This window comes from Panicum virgatum, chromosome 1K (assembly GCF_016808335.1).
Source record: "Panicum virgatum strain AP13 chromosome 1K, P.virgatum_v5, whole genome shotgun sequence".
Classification (NCBI taxonomy): Eukaryota; Viridiplantae; Streptophyta; class Magnoliopsida; order Poales; family Poaceae; genus Panicum; species Panicum virgatum.
The window spans coordinates 8,119,669-8,133,935 of record NC_053136.1 but is presented as its reverse complement, the minus strand read 5'-3'; the positions used below and the strand labels follow the sequence as shown (position 1 = coordinate 8,133,935).

General features: G+C 46.3%; 1 long non-coding RNA gene and 1 pseudogene across 1 annotated transcript; one reads left to right on the top strand and one right to left on the bottom strand.

Moving 5' to 3' along the window:
• Window positions 1–1,165: 1,165 nt before the first annotated feature.
• On the bottom strand, window positions 1,166–1,750 carry LOC120648944. Its single transcript, XR_005665125.1, has 3 exons — window positions 1,719–1,750; window positions 1,458–1,631; window positions 1,166–1,386 (listed from the first exon to the last, which is right to left on the bottom strand). It is a non-coding gene; the product is annotated as an uncharacterized LOC120648944 (long non-coding RNA).
• Window positions 1,751–10,595: 8,845 nt separating this feature from the next.
• LOC120652249 lies at window positions 10,596–11,769 on the top strand (annotated as a pseudogene).
• The last annotated feature ends 2,498 nt before the right edge of the window (window positions 11,770–14,267 follow it).

Genomic DNA, 14,267 nt, shown 5'->3' with positions numbered 1-14,267 from the left:
TGCCGTGTGCCACGTGGACAGGCACACGACAAAGAATGGAAGTTTTGCCGTGTGCCTTGCCATGGCACACGGCAAAAAATGGCAGCACACGGCAAAATTAATTTTCAGATTCATTTTTTTTGTTTAATCACAAATATTTCAGATTCCAATCAAATTAACATCACAGGCAATTCATATATATTGCATCAAATGTCACGATCATTTCATATATCACAATTTGCATCACATTCAATCCATAGAAGTCCAAATGCAAATATAGCAAATACCGCAATGCATACAAGCCCAAATGTAGTCGATACAAGTCCATACAAGCACTGGTAGTTCATACATGTCCATACAAGTATAAGTTCAAACGATAGTCTATACAAAGAGTGCATGTCCATACAAGCACAACTCACGACTACGGCGGCGGCGGGTGCTGCGATCACGAAGGGTTCTGCTGGAACTGCTGCATGTAAGTCACCCAATGAGGAGGCGGCCACACATTCTGAGGCATCGGCGAAGGGGACATTTCTGTTGGCCCATCATTTGATGCCGCCGATTGAGGCTGCAAATTCAAAGTCATTAATTTGAAGTCTTTGTTTCTAAGTCTTTGTTTCTAAGGCATTGTTTCTAAGTCATGATAGAGTTGTCTATTAGTCAAATAACGATAAATGAAATTAGAAGGTTGTGAAATCGCTCACAGGAGTAGGGGTAGCTGCACGCGCAGGGATATTAGTCTGAGTGAATTGCGGTGGCGAAAGACCCATTTGCGAGCCCAGAGTCTGCATGAACTGAAAAACCAGGGCCAACTGCATCTGATTCTGCTGAGAGGCTTCCTGTGTCTGCCGAAGGTCTTGCTGCATCCTCTCCCACTCGGCCGCCCATGCCTGTTGATGTGCTAGGAGCTGTGCTTCAAAGTCCTGTTGCATCTGGGCCTACAAAATTAGATTGCATGGTTAGAGTACCAAGAAACATATGTCAAAATTAATAAACCTTTGCTGTAACAGAAATAACCTTCAGTGCCTCCATCTGGATCTCCGTAGTGCTTTGACGTGGGCGTATGGCCGGGCTAGAGCTGGTGCTCCTGGCTCGAATCTGCGCGAGAGTAGGAGTACTGGCGGTGTCAATCAAGCTGTCTCCAATCCAGTACCGGCCATGCTTCTTCCATCCTCCCACCCTCATCACGACTTCTCCATCAATGGGCTCCATGCTCGGATCAAAGTCCGGCCCATGCACCTCCGTTGCCATCGAGTTGTACTCACTGAGACGACTGTGGACAGTCGCATGGCTGTACGCTTCTGGGGGGTCCGCCGGGTTGTAGTTGACATCCGATGTCGCCTTCCCTTTGTGGGCCAAAGCCCACGCCTTGATCGGGGGGCAAGGCTCGCCTCCATGTGAGGCCGACTGTGAAAAAAGAAAGATGATTACAAATTGTGTACGGTTGAGCGTTAAAATGAAGAAATGAATTCACTTACCCATCTGGCCGCGTACTGTCATAGGTGACTGTTGCTCTGATGGTGCGGTGCACCTGGCATCATCAAACGCCGCTGCCGGCAAGACTCGTGCATCTCCACCCAACCTTCCGCATACCACCTGTCGATTATCATGTCCCAGCACTGTTCATTCCCGGCTAACCACCAAGGAATCACCTGCAGGTCATACATGACATATAAGAAGATCAACTGTAGCGTACTTCATTTTAGTAAAAGTCAATATTAATAATATTATATATTTACCCTCATATATTGTTCCCGAGTTAGCCTGAGGTATCGCACAGCCCCTTTGTTGGTCTTCACTTTTTCGATGCGACGTTTGTAATCACAGTTGGCCTGGATGCGCCCCTCGTAGAGCATATCCGCCACCAGCTTGTGATAGGCCTTGTTTGCCACCTCGCGTGCCACGGTCATCATTCCCTCCTCGCACCTGTAGAAATCCTGCACATGATGATGAACGAAGCCATTATATCAAGAATGTCCAATTAATGAGATGTATTGACAATTATAGCGCATACAAGACTTACCCACAGTTCCTGCAACACCCGCTCTGCTTTGCTCGCAAAGCACCTGCCTTCCTGGTCTGGTCTATCGATGGCTTGGATGTAGTGCTCCCAAGCCGACGCCGGCTGAAGACGGCCGTCAATCTCGATGCATCTAGGGTAGTGGTCCTTGCAAAGCAGGCCCAGAATGCCATTGGGGATGCGTTTGTGAACACCTGGAACGACGATTACAAAATTTCTGCCAAAAATATTTGTGTAAAATTGGAATTGAAATATATAAGTACGAAACGTAATGAAATAGGCTAAAGTTACTTACCTTTTACCGTCCGGCCGAATAATCGGCTGTTGCTCGAGCGGTATAGGTCGGTTTGGGAGACGAGCGGGGCTTCGCATCCAGACGGTAGGTATGTCTCCTGCCACCCCTCCCTGGTCGTTGTCCTCCTCACTAGAGGCCTCCTCCTCCTCCTGGTCCTCCTCCTGTTGCTGCTGGTCCTCCTCCTGGTCCTGCTGCTTCTCCTCCTCGTCCTCAGGGGAGGGTGACCTCGCGCGAGGCCCCCTCGTCCTCCTGCTACTCCGGCCACTCCTCGTCATCTGTGATGTGCCGGCGTCCTCATCTAGTGGAGGCACCGGCGAACTTGCCTCACCCTTCCTCTTCCTCGTCCTCCCTCCAGCCATCTGGGAGGACTCACCTCTCCCAGCAACTCTGCGCAGCACAGCCTCCAACGACTGCATCATACCTCCGCCGCGCCCCACCATCTTTGATCTATCACCTGAAATTAAAAGGGGCAAACCAATCAGAACAATATTTAGAAATTAATTAATGCAAGTAGTACAAAAATAAACATAATCCAAACATGTATTACAAATTAATTGTTGCAAGTTGTAAAAAACAAACATAATTAGAACAAGTGAAAAAGTGATATAATTGTTGCAAATACGGATCTTACATGTATTAGAACTCTTCAAGATCGGGATTAGCTGGATCGTAAGTCTCATCATCGCTATCACGTTCGTCTCTCATACGATTGGCTTTGCCATGGTAGGTCCACCGGGTATAATTTCTCGTAAATCCATAATTGCAAAGATGATTTGTCATGATTTCGCGTGTTTGTCGACGCGTGTTTGCACATTTGTTGCACGGACACCAGGTGGTATTGCCTCCTTTGAGCTTTGCAAATGCTCCGTCCAAGAAAGCATCGGTCTTGTCAATCCACTCCCCGGACAACTGACCCCCACATTTCCATCCAGTATACATCCATCATCCATCCTCTATCATATCAATGAGTAATATAATATAAAAGATCATCCTTGCATCTACACCATGTCTACCAATTCTAATAGGTTAAGATAGGTCCTAATCCCACCCGAGAGGATGCGTAGCTGGGGTTGGTTCTCATGCTCTGCACCGATCCGAGGCAGAATTTCGACAGCACCTCCCCGCTATTCTCCAAATACACGTCCCGAAAAAGGAGATTGTGTATCCGGAGAACAACGAGGAGATGATGCCGAGACTATGTCTCGAATCGGCGTAGACCATGAGAACTAACCCCATCTACGCAACCTATCAGGCTGTCCAAAAAACGTGGACAATTCGAAACAGATACGGTCATACATATGCAAAGATCTTCATATATCCAACTGTATCTCCTTCGAACGGGTGACGCCTAACTCGGTTACTCCTATACGAACATGAAACGGAATGAAGTGTTGTTTGCATTGTCCTCACCTAGGGCTCGACGGTGGCCTAGGCGATGTCGCGCGTGTCGGTGCGGACGGCTCGAGGACGGTGTGTACAATAGCCTCTCCTGCCAAAACAGATACAGAATGGTGTCAATTGAAAATTTTAGTACCACCTCTCCCCTCGAAAATGAAGTTTTCTAACCCTGCAAAAAAAAGCATCAATGCACTGGCTCACCTATGGGATGTTAAGCCACAGCGGGGTGGCAAAGCGTCGGTGGAGCGGTGGAGTGCCTCGGCGGGGCGCCAGTGCGTGGCCGGCGTGGCGCCGGGGCGGGGCAGGGCGCCGGAACTCAGGCAGCCGGCCGGCGTGGTGTCACGGCGAGGCGTCGGGGGGCGGCGTGGCCTCGAGGCGTGGTGTCCGGCATGGCGACGGGGCACGGCGAGATGGCAGCTCGGCGAGGGCGGTGTCGGTGCTGACGCCTTGACGACGGTGTCCGATAAACTCCCCTGCCAAAACCAAGACAAAGTGCTGTCACTTCAAGTTTCCAAACCCTGCAAGAAAAAACACACTCTAAACTAGAGTTCCTGCACATACACACCTATGCGACGACGGCCAGTCCGGCCAGTATAGGGCGGCGGGTGCCGAGTCGCCGGCTCACGGCCGGCCGGGACACGGGCTCCGAAACACCAGGGCGGGATGGCTGGTTCGGGGTGCCGGCTCAAGGCCGCTCGGGCACGGCCATGGCCGGGCACGGGCACAGGCACGGCGAAGCGGCGGCACGGCGGCACGACAAGGCGGCGGCTCGGCGAGGCGGCATGGCAAGGCAGCAACACGCGGCGCCACGGCGAGGCGGCTTGGCGTGGCGGTGGCTCAGCAAGGCGGCGGCAGGGTGAGCGTGGCGGCTCCGCGAGGCGGCACGGCGAGAAGGCTCGGCGAGGCGGCGGCACGGCGAGACGCCGCCACAGCGCGCGCGTCGGGTCGGTGAGGCAGCGGCACGGCGATGCGGGGGCTCGGCGAGGCGTCACGACTAAGCAGTGGATCGGCGAGGCGGCGGCACAGCGAGGCGAGGCGGCGGCACGACGAGGCGAGGCGGCGGCAAGGCAAGGAGGCGGCTCGTCGAGAAAAGTATGTGTGCAAGGGGCCGGGGCGAGAGCCGTTGCGGCTAAGTGTGGGCCGCCCTTTTGCCGTGTGCCCAGATACAGGGCACACGGCAAACAACGTCTTTGCCGTGTGCCCCGATCCAAGGCACACGGCAAAGAGACTGTTTGCCATGTGCCACGATCCAAGGTACACGACAAACAAGTTTCTGTTAAATTTAAATTTCACCCAACTAATTCGATTTAAATTTTTTTTATCAAATTAAATTGAATGACCAATCAAAAAACATTGCCAAATATAGTAAACAACTCATGTTTTATGATTCTAACAAAAAAACTATTATTTCATGCGTTTCAAATTGTATCAAACAAATCGTTTCCATATCGTGTTTAAACAAATTTGATTTAACAAAATTTACTGTTTTTGTCTCCCAAAGTGCATAAACATTATGATTTTGATGATTCTTTGAGAAAAAAACATTATTTCATGTGGTTATAGCTCAATTTCAATGTATGTTGACATGATATGGTTTAACTGCAAAAAAATGAAAATTAATAAATGGATCTGAAAAAATCCCAAATTTTGGCAATCAAGAATCTAAGTACGATATTACATATATAAAATTTTTGGAATTGAAAAATGGATTGGAACATCACTCTGGCTCAAAATATGAAAGATTTCTTCTCGAGTTCACGAATCTTCATCGGATATGCTTCTATTACTAAGGACCATACGTCTAACATTTGCGAAACCTACTCAATTTTTTACCATAGCATAAGCACAGGAAATTATTGAATCATGAAAATTTTTAGAACTTTTAGACCTCATATGCTATTTATAAAATTTTAAAATGGTCCAGCCTCATGTTACCGGGCTTGGTTCGAGAAAAAGGATTCTCGATATTGCATCCGATTTCATGGATACGACCTCGGAATGGACTCAACGACATGAATTTGATTTTTGGATGAATTTTACTACATTTGTGAAATCAGTTCCAGTTCAAATTGGACTTAATTCTAAGAAATGTGTTTAATGAAATTAAATGACTAAATAGAGCAAATAGATTTTAAAAAATACCAGATGTTAATATCAAGTCCCATATAAAATATATGTATCCCTGAAAAATTTGGGAGTGATAATTTAATTTTTTCTCCAATACTTTGCCGTGTGCTGAGGCTCTGGCACTCGGCAAACAAAAAAAAACCCACGTCAAAATTTTGAATTTGCCGTGTGCCAGCCCACGGCACACGGTAAAACTGGCGACCCGTTACGATTTCAAAAAATTTGCCGTGTGCCAAATGTATGCCGTGTGTTTTGTCCGTTAGCACACGGCAAAGACATGAACCCGTTACGGTTTGAAAATTTTTGCCGTGTTGTTATTGTTTGCCGTGTGTCTCGTTCTGCTGCACACGGCAAAATAGTCCTTTGCCGTGTGCCTGTTATTTGCCGTGAGCTTCATTTGAGGCACACGGCTAAAGGGTCCTTTGCCGTGTGCCCGAGTTTTGGCTCACGGCAAACAATTGGGCACACGGCAAATATTCAGTTTCCCGTAGTGAGAGACATTCTCTACCAATGCCAAGTACTACCTGTTAAGTTCTGAACTTTTCACAGGAATTATATGGAGAATTGTTAACTTGGTCCTGGAAAGCGAACTTTGGTTTAGCCATCTAACAGGGCATCAGCTGCAGGGTCATGTTTTGATGAGTGAAAGGATATTTGTTATTTCTTTTTTTTATTAAGCATTGCATACACACTTTTTGTGTATAACAAGCTTTTGTGACTAACCAAACTTTTAATGGCAAAAAGGTGATCGTGACATCCTATATATAGCCAGCAACAAACTAAGGCAGATTCTCAAACAGTATCTCAAATCTAGTAGCATTGAGTCCCGAAGCTACAGCGGAAAAGGCAAGGAGAATCGAAGAAACTGATCATTCTCTTAATTTCCCTTGGTATGCATTTCTTTTTTTTTTTGGCAAACCACACATATTCACAGTATAAACACAAACACTCACGTACATGCACGCGTTTGCGCAGGTTATCTTTAGGGGATGTTCTGGATCAGGAGTAGTTGTCGATTCTATCTAAAGAGGAAGAGAGAAATAGCTTGATGAAGGGATGCCAAAGCTTGAAGATCACAGTCATGGAAGTCTTCAATAAGGCGGCGGGATGAAACCTCCTGAGAAGCATAGAATACTAGTCTTTTGTCTTCAGACTTTGGTTCATTTTTTCGATCAGTTCTGAGTCTTTGTTTATGCTTAGTAGCTTAAGTGCTGCACAGTTTCTCGGAGGTGCTCATAGAGATAGGGTTGCGTGCGGGTATTTTTAGGAGTGAGTGTGCATGCGTTTGTGAGCATCTGCATCTGTACTGTGTTTCGCAAAAAATAAGTGCTGCAGGGTCGTGTGGTTCTAATCGGTTGTAAGCTCTCGGTTCACGTTTGCTGAGACCGGATTTGTTTCCTTAATCTAAAAAATGAATTCCCGACACCAATGGACACTTTGTCTGATGTTTGTTACGCATCCAAAAACAGCGTTTGCCTTTGATTCTGGCCAGCGCCTGCATCTGTCCACTGTCCAGATAACCGCCACGCATGCATTGCCACTTTCCATGCAGCGACGCCAATAAGTTTGCCGGAGCCGTTGACTATGCATCGCGCGCATTTGTATGATCTATGCGTTGCATCCTCACCAGCCCTAAATTAAATGAGAAAAAAGTAACAATGCTGAAAAAAATATTTCAGAACTAGCTAGCTAGAGATCTGTTGGAACAACAATACAATACAGCTTTTCAATTTTGATGCTGATAAAGACAAGGAAAAACATCTTACAGATGGTTACATAATAGTACAAAATTAAACACCAGAAACATGCATATTAGACATCAAGAGTTAGGAGGACGTTCTGTCCTGTCAGTCTTAATTTTTTTTTCATATCACAATGTTTATGTCTTTTGGTATAGCATACCATTTTTTTGTTTATAAACAATATTGCAAGATAAATCTAAAGTGCTAAACTAATACTAGCTGTTCCTCGCAAAAAAAAAACTAGCTGATATATGCTTTGATCATTAATTAATTAATTAATTAATTAGGAATTATTCATGGCCTGTTTATTTGGTGACAAGGAATGATTAAAAATGCTGCACAAAACGTTTGAGTCTCTTGGTTCGGGAGAGATTCCTGCTGCATCCATACAGACACAGCCAGGTCGCCGGCCGAATCAATTTGATTTGACACGGTTGGAGACTTTTTACACGAATGGAACACTGTGTGCGTGTGCCTGACGAGTTTACGCCACGGGGTCTACGGAAATTGATTGGCACCGATCGTACTCGTACATGATGCGCGCTGCCCCGCGAGCCGTACGGCCGACACGTCGTCTGAGGTCGAGCAGGTGATGGTCATCGGGGCGCTGGTGCGTGACCTCAAGCTGACGCCACCAGCTTGTGATCAGCGGCCATTATAATTTCGTGAGCTGGCTGTCATAGTATTATACCAAAATGGCTAGTCCAAGCGTCTTTTGATTCAAATACTAATGGATGAAAGTGCTAAACTTCAGCACTAGCTCGTTTAAAAGGAAGTGCTAATGAGTGGACTAAATTTTAGTCAAGACTCAAAAACTTTAGCATATATACGAGTGCTAATATATGTTAAAGTTTAGCACTTAATTTTAGCTCCTCCAGACATGGCCGAAGATATAGATAGAGATAGATAGAGATTAAGAGAGATGCAAAAATTAAGTGATGTACTCTGCTCCTAACAACAGATGGCGGGGCTGGATTTCCCTGCTCCTCTCAACGGCCTCCACACGCATCCTGCTCAATGGCCAACCTGGGGCGCCGATCGACCACACGCGTGGGCCCCGCCTGGGCGACCCGCTCTCACTATGCTGTTCGTCATCGTCATGGACGTGCTGAACCGGCTTTTCGTCAAAGCACAGCAAGACAATGTCCTTCAACCCATCGGCGTACCTGCCATCAAGCATCATTGCAGCCTCTACGGCTCTACGCCGACGACGCCATTGTGCTATTGGCGCCAACAGCACAGGAAGCAAGGGCAGTAAAACATATTTTGTAGCTTTTTGGCGACACTTCGGGCATGATTGCCAACGTTAACAAGTGCTTCATCACCCCAATTTTTGGCGATCCGACGGCTTTCGAAGCTTTTCATAAGGTCCTAACCTGCCAGATCATGGACTTCCCGATTCAATACCTGGGCGTGCCACTCTCGACCACTGCCCTCCCTAAGAGCCAGTTTCGACCGCTGATTGACAAGATTACGGCAAAGATGCCGGCGTGGCAGGGCAGATTGATGAACCGCAGCGGCAGACTGACTCTGATCAAATCCACTCTCTCGGCGATGCCGATTTACTTGACAATGTCTGATAAATTGCCAGGATGGGTTATTCATGAGATCGACGCGCTACGGAGAAACTGTCTCTGGACCGGGAAGGAAGAAGCAATGAGGGGAAAGAATTTGGTTGCTTGGCCAACGGTCTGCAGCCCAACGGATTGTGGGGGCTCGGGAGTCGTTGATCTTCACCTGTCGGGTTTCGCTGGTTGTGGCTGCAACGAACTGAGGATGATCGAGCCTGGTCTGCTCTACCGATCAAAATCGAGCCGGGGGTCCAGGCGCTCTTTAATGCCTCCGTGACAGTGGTAGTGGGAAACGGGAGCAGAACCCTGTTTTGGCCTGACAATTGGATCAACAGACGCTCCGTGTATGGCTGGGCATTTGGGTTATCCAAAAATTTAGGGTCGGATATTTCGGGTTTTCAAAAATGCTACCCGAAATTAGCTGAAAAAAAAGAAGAGCCCGAAAATTCGAGTACCAAAAAATTCGGACTCGGGTTCGGATTTACTTGAATTACCCGAAATACACCCACCCCTGCTGGCCGGACTGCGTTGAGACGCCGGGGAGAATGGGCCTTGCCGGCTCGCCGCCTCGGGCTTGGGGGCCTGCACGGGCACAACTGCACGCTCGGTCGCTCGGTGCTCACGCGCAGTCGCGCTGCCGGATGCCCGCCGCCGGCGGACCGTGGCACGGTGGCCGGTGGGCGCTACTGGCGGCGGCGCGGTGTCCGGTCGGCGGCTGGGCGCCACTTTGTGTGTGGGGTGGGGTGGGGGGGGGGCGCTGGTGCGCTGCGCTGGGGTCTTGGGGGGGGGGGCGGGGCGCTCCGCAGGGTCTGGGCGGGCGGCGACGGGGCGTTGCACGGGTCTGCGTGCGGGGACGGGGGTGGCGCTATGGTTAGGAATTTTTATTGTGCCGTGGTGGCCTTGTGGGCTTGGGCTGTAACAAGCCAATAATGAACAAACATACTTAGGCTGGATAATTTTTCGGGTTGTTCGGATATTTTGGGTACCGTGGCCCAGTACCCGAATTACCCGTACTAATTTTGGGTACCGTGGGCTGAAACTCGAATTAGGGTTTGGGTTTTTCGGGTTCGGGCTCAGGTTTTTCGAGTTTGGATTTCGGGTATCGGGTTTTCTGCCCAGCCATAGCTCCGTGCAATCGATCGCACCACATCTAGGAGTGATAATGAGCCATAGCCCTAATGGTCTCTTCATTGTCCAACATAGTCTTTAAATTTTTTAGCTCAAAATTGTATAGGATTAGAGCCCGACCTTTTAAGACCCGGCCTTTATATTCTCTAGGATAAATTCCAAGACCCTTTACCATCGCATCTAGCCATTTATTTGAGTTTCTAATATTCTACCTTTGAGTGCTGAATATACATTTTTTTTCATGCCACTTGGGTAGATGGTGTATTGTGTTTAGCTGCTATAAATCATTAAAATTAAATAAATTGTTGCTGTCACAGGATATCCTACCGTCCGCCATGGCTAACACCAGAACTGTTTCATGCCTCGCTGAGGTCGACGTTGTCTTGCAAGAGATGGGCATCAATACGATTGATGGAGCCGGTCAAGTTGAATTTATTTTGCATAAGCAGGCTGGCTATCGAGCTGGCTCGGCTCGGCTCGGCTCAGCTCGAGCTGGCTCATTATGGTAATGAGCTGGCTCGGCTCGGCTTGTTACTAAGCCGAGCTAAAAGGCAAGCTCGGCTCGTTTTCTGGCTGAGCTGGCTCATTTGGCTCGCGAGCCAGCTCGAAGAGTAACCGTTAGCTACTAGAGTGAGCCACTAGCTAGTAAAGTGTATGTATAAATATGTGTAGATATATAAATTTTAAGTACTATGCAACAGTCACTAAGCAAACTAGCCAAATATTAAGTGTCCAACATACATATGACACATGCATTATGCATAGCCAATACATATGAGCATAAAAGATTAAACTTCAAGTCCAAATGAGCGGCTTGTTTCGGCTCATGAGCCGCTCGCAAGCCGGCTCGAGCTAGCTCAATAACACACCGAGCTAAAACCTTGGCTCGGTTCATTAATATTTTTCAACAAGCCAAGCCGAGTCGAGCCACTAATGAGCCAAGCCGAGCAAGCTAACGAGCCACGAGTTTTTTGTCTAGCCTTATAAGCAGGCATCTCTAAAAGATACAACTAACATGAAGACAAAGGGCCGACCTGGAAGGCATGGCTTTAAATTGGTTAATCCTGAACTTTTGGAGGATTTCAATACCATGTTCGAGGCATGCATGGCGGAATGTGATCTTGAGCTTCTTCCACTTCAAGCCCACATTGCACAGCTGAAGCAACTCTTGCTCTCTACTGATGCGCAGATCCCACATATTGGACTTGCACCTAAGGAGAGGAATCGTTGGGTGCAACAAATGCTCTATTCAATTTTTTTGAATACATATGTTTTTCTCTGTTTCCTGAAAATTCTAGCTCTGAGTTTGGTAATGGGAACCAAAGAGTAGCTTATCAACCAACATTCGCTACAAACAAAGAGATAGATGTAGCTATTTCTCGGGACAAACATGCTCAGAGGGGAATCTGGAATACTAATCTCCACCTTTTGGAGGTGTAAGAATCCATCCTGGAGATGAAAAAGACTGAACTGAAAAGAAGTCTGAGGGTAGAGTTTAGAAAAGACTGACTTTGGGGTTGGATACGCGATCTACGAGTTTCAACATACATAGGTAGGCTGTGTTAACCATACCATCGGCCTTGTCTCTTTCTAATGTATACAAATAATTTGAGAAATTTGTATTATAAACTTACATTAAAAAATCATGACTATATTCAAACCTTCAAAATCACTATGTTATTTATACATGAAGCCTCAGTCACAATTAAGCTGAGCTATTTTTACAGTGAACTGATTACTGTCAATCCAGTTCTACACAGTAATTCCATAGAATGGTAAATGTATGTGCAAAAATAACATTGTTGATTTTGTAAAACTACAATATTTTGTAAGACATATGAGAGACTAATTTTATATGGGAACTCAAATCTTTACTCACCATGATTTAGTACAATAAAAGACTCTTGCACACTTTATGTGGTTATCCTACCATGATACTACTAAACTACATGATCATCTTGCCATCTCTTACTTGAGATCTCTTATGCCATGATATGACAAGAGGGAAGGGGAAGGGGAGCACCCCTATTACAGGACTCCATGGATCATATGATTTTGTCATGTCTTTGTTGGCACCTACCAACGTCACCACCGGGAAATAGCGATGACGCCCGCAGACGCTGATTGAGTGGCAGATAATTCATGGGCCACGAATAAATCCGTAAGCGCACGGAGTACCGCCGTAGCATTTTACCCGAGAGTAATCCGGGGTGTCATTTATATTTCCGCAGGGAAGGCGGCGGTGTATAGAATTTAATTAAGTTAGGAGGAACCACTATGGATTAATGTCAATGATCCGAATAGGGGAATAATATTCATGGTAAAAAGGGGTAGTGAACACACAAGCACAACTAAATAATTTGCTTAGGACATCGGAGAGGAAAGAGCAAGATCAAAGGTAACTAGAGCCATAATCTATTGCACTCTCATGAGCAAATCAAACTGAGTCGTTCCTAAGCAAAGGAAAAGCTTGATCAATGGACTAGGGAGACCGCATCCAGATGAACAGGCGGAGCCTGATCATCCGACGACTTTATGTACCTCCTACTCCTCTACCCGAACGTGGAGGATTACTCGGGCTCGGACAGGGCTGTCACCACCTGTCGACTACCTCTACAAGTCGTGGGATAGAGTTGCATTCAAACGTGGTCATCAACCCAGGCACCATGCCTGTGCTAACGAGCACCACTCTAGCCTTGCACAAGAACACCCTTGTCTATCCGGGGTCTTAGTTCTAGAGCGCCCAATTAAGAAAGATGAAACAAAGACATGATACACAAACTAATCTATGCATATGAATCACTAAAGACAATCATAACTCACAAGAAGGATCACATACACACAAGAGCATATGAACCAAAGTACTGAATAGAATAAATAAGTATCTAGTACAAACTCAGAGAATTACATAAAGAGAAGATAAAAGACATACCAGACTCTCCATGAAGACTCTAAGACCTCGAACTACGACTCGAACCTGAACTTTTCTAGTCCTAAGACCTCTACAAGAGAAGCTAACTACATCTCTTCTTGGATTGGAATTGCTTGGATGCTTGGTGTGATGATACGAAATGGAGCCCCTCCCCTCATATATATAGAGGGAAGCCACCCTCTCCACGGCCGGGAATTGTGCATGGAACCTCTTGATCCGACTTTATCATCCAATGAGGAGCTGCCACGTCGAAGACTTGAGGCGGTGGGGCCCATGTGCAGGTCGGCTGGCCTGTAGGTCGGCCAGCCTCCTAGTGGGCCCACCGACCTTCTTTGCCTCATGGACTGCTTTCGAGGCTCACTTGTCACTGGTGCGTGGCTTGGCCTTGTTCCTGCTGGATTTCTTCTCTGGTTGCCTTTTTATCCATATGTGGCGATGTCTGATTAGTCGGTGTTTGCTCCTTGGCCAAAAGGGTATGATTGCCCTCCATTTTCATCTAAAACCTGCACTCATAGAAATCTAGAGGGACATGTGAAATTCGGTGATTTATTAGTGGTATGAGTGTAAGAAATGCAAGTCCATCCATTTATTATGGTAATATTGACGCTCAGAAATGGTCGTTAGTGAGCGTCAACAGTCTTCATCTTCTACACACTTCTTTACAAAATATCTAACTTTAAAATTTTTCCCATACTTATATAATAACTATACTAATATCCAATTTCTAAAGTATTTCATATTTTACCATGAAGCATGACAATTATGATTCATGCATACTCTCTAATTTTCTAGAAACTTCTCAGATATATGCATTTCTACTTCAACACCATGCATAAATCTATGAGTAATTTTGCATATAAATCTGAAATCAAAAAAATTTCATGTACTGAACTACGTCTTGGGCTTCATTCCCTCCATTGTTACATTGTTGACGAAACACTAAATTTTGTAAATGACGAAGTTCAATACTATTATAGTAAACTAAGAATAAATAAAGACTAATTATATAGTTTAGCTGTATAAATAATTCTTAAGTTAGCAGGCTATTAGCGGATTTAGCCTTTTAGAGCTATAG